This window comes from Anneissia japonica, unplaced genomic scaffold (assembly GCF_011630105.1).
Source record: "Anneissia japonica isolate Jap-2015-1 unplaced genomic scaffold, ASM1163010v1 scaffold5067_len495651_cov149, whole genome shotgun sequence".
NCBI lineage: Eukaryota > Metazoa > Echinodermata > Crinoidea > Comatulida > Comatulidae > Anneissia > Anneissia japonica.
In genome coordinates, this window is record NW_022754121.1 from 190774 (window position 1) to 193994 (window position 3221).

The following is a 3221-nucleotide window of genomic DNA, read 5'->3' on the forward strand; positions in this document are numbered from 1 at the left end:
TGCGCGATTGTCATGGAAACTGACATATGCGTCGGTAATTTGTCACACGTTGATGGTTAATGATGGTTTGGTTGCTATGATTTCTGTGGCGGTCAGCTTGTAGCTAGGAGTGTGCAGTGCGTAGAATGTCGATGCCAGAGTTACAGTATATCCTTTGATGTCCTGAGATGTGCGTCCTTTTGTTGAAATGCCTTGGAATGACTAAATATATTTTTTTTTTTTATATTGAGCATTCTATTGGATGCATGTAGCATGATTGGAGTAACAACATTTAAAGTAAGGTTGCACGTTATGATATAATTACAGTAGAACCTCAATTTTACGTACGGTACGGATATTTATAGTAGCTACTTTGACTGGATTTTGTAATGCACTTGTCAATGACAATGGCGATAAGTGGCGGGGAAGTAGCCGGGGATGTACGTTAAAACAATACCCTACATTGCCGGGAGTTGGGCCGGGATTTTCATGTGCATGTAACCGTTTTGAAAATTACATCCCGGGCGGTTAAGTCTCTAATACGTCCGAGGGGGGTCCGTGACTACAATTGACAAGTGCATAATTGTCGAAACATCAAAAGTTGGAAAATATGCCTTAAATTTGATTTGCGTGTGTGTGTCGGAAGAAAATAAACACTGATGAATTTTCAACATTTAAACTTACAATAAAGTTTAGTCTGGTCCAGCCTTACCTCAATTTTAGATTCTTTATCAGACATAAAAATGTAAAACATGACATATTCTCATTGCTAGTTTTAACATTAACAAATTAAATTTTTTTAATCTATTGAAAGCAATTCTGATCAAGATTTTTAAAACTTAAGCATAGTAACTAATGAAATTAAGTAATTTTTATGAATATAAATTGTATGCTAAGTACCATTCTGCATGTAAAGCCCAACTCAGACAGCGTTGTTGAACAACGCAGCTCGACGCGATGGTTTGCATTGGGGGCAGTTATGTCTTGGAATATTAAACATGTTTAATATTTCTTACAACAGCTTAAGACTGTCGGCCGACGCTGTCTGAGTTGGCCTTAATATTTAATTATGCTATGATTAATACGTCGTTTTGATATTTATGATGCATTTGTATTTCCTCATCCTAAATCTATTTAATGTAATTTATTTTACAGTAGAAATTCGAAGAAACTTGGACATTGCAACAAGTTAACCTGCCCTGCTTGGCTGAATGACTACTCTTGCTGCCACTACTGAATGGTGAGTGTGCAAGAAAAAACTATGTGAATGTTCTTATGAATTTTATGTCCATTGCAAATTGCTTTGTGGGATAAATAAATGCTTGAGAACCTTTACCCAAGAGTGACTTAATAATAATAATAATACCAAATATTTATATGGCACCAATTCCAAATTGAATGATCACCCCTGGTCACTTAGTATCATAATGTAGTTGAAGTTTGGTTGGGCCAAACCGAATATTTTCTGTCCAAATTTGACAAACAGGTAATGTAAAGTAATTATATCCTTTTAAAGCTTCAATTTGTCCAATTGGTAAATTTTTTTGTGGCTTGAAGAAATCGTAAATGTCTTGTTTAAATTATTATAACTTTAAATATTTCCCCTTTTTTTAATTATAAGTAACTTTAAAATATTTTCCCTTTCCAGTTGACTTTATGAATTGTTACATTACTTTCTCTAAATATTGTCCCTTTATATATTGTTTTAATTATAAATAACTTTAAAATATTTCCTTTCCATTGGACTTAACTAAAATATTTTCCCTTTTCATTGGACTTTATATATTGTTTTACAGTATTATTTATAAAAAAAACCTTTAAAATATTTTCCCCTTTCATTGGACTTTAAATAACTTTAAAATAGTTTCACTTTTCATTGAACTTTATATATTGTTGTTACTTTGCATAAATGTTTGATTTATGAAAATTGACTTTAAAATATTTTCCCTTTTCATTGGACTTTATATATTGTTGTATTACTTTGCATAATAGTTTGATTTATGAAAATTGACTTTAAATATATATATATATATATGATCTTATTGTTTGTTCAATGACTTGTTCTTTCAGGTTATGGCAACTCGTGATTCGGTAGTTCAAGCATTCTATTCTGGTTTAATATATTTGCAATAAATATTCATTATTTATTTAGTATTGTAAAATGTTTTGAATAAATATATATTAATTGTATTCAATATTGAATAATTTATTGTAATGGTATTGAATAAATAAATATTAATTGTATTCAGTATAGTATTGAATATTGTTTATTTCTTCTCGAGTATTGAATCAGCAGGATGGTAAAAAAAAAAAAGCGCCCTCGAATAGAAAAAGGCCCAAAATATGACTAAGTTATTTGGCCACAATAATCTGTCCGGTTCTGATAAAAATAGTGAAGAAAACCGCCCTAAATAGCCTTTTTATTACAAAGTTTTTTAGAGTCTCTTAATTGTCAATGGCGCTAAAAAGCACCCTGTAACGTCCAATTTTTTCACAATTACAAAAAAACTGGCCATTAGAGGGCACTCTCTACCACCCTATTACTAGAATTCATGGCAAATAAGAGACCACTGAAAAACGTTGAAATAAAATGGCTATAAAGGGCGGTTTTCAGCACCACAGAGGCCCCCTTAATTAAAGTTAGGCTCCGGATGGGAAACAATTTTTGATATTTGGTAGAATTTTTACACCCCTTCCCCTAGTTTTTCGTACATTTTTCTGTCTTAAAAAAATCGGTTTTACAATATCAAAAGTGTTTGCCATAGTAATTTTAGAGACCCTGGAAATTTTGACTTTCTATTGGAGGGCACCCTTCAGCACCACTTTTAATAGAAATTGAGGAACATAGGAAAAATATAGCCTTTTTCTATTGGAGGGCGCTTTTTTAATCTTACCTGCATCCATCGGTCTTCACAACTTGAACAGCAAAGAAACATCAAAACATTGCTTATAGTATTATCTTAATGACCTGCTAGGCTTATATTAATAAATTATAGTAGCTTTCTGGTTCTCTTGTCTGATTGTAATTAGCCAATTCAATCAGACAATTCATATCTTCTGCACAATATAATCGGTTTTCAGAATGAAGCAATTGTTGTCTTGATGCTGCAACAACTTTTCATAACTTACCTGCATCCATCAGTCTTCAAATTTCAAAAGCAAAGACACAACACACTACTTATATTTTTTATTTTCATAAGCAAAATCACATAATGTAAATTATTAGGCATCAATTCATTATA

The 3221-nt window shown here is 31.7% G+C and overlaps 1 long non-coding RNA gene across 1 annotated transcript; it reads left to right on the forward strand.

Moving 5' to 3' along the window:
- Positions 1 to 955: 955 nt before the first annotated feature.
- LOC117123123 lies at positions 956 to 2169 on the forward strand. The gene is made up of 2 exons (XR_004447805.1): positions 956 to 1219; positions 2050 to 2169. It is a non-coding gene; the product is annotated as an uncharacterized LOC117123123 (long non-coding RNA).
- The last annotated feature ends 1052 nt before the right edge of the window (positions 2170 to 3221 follow it).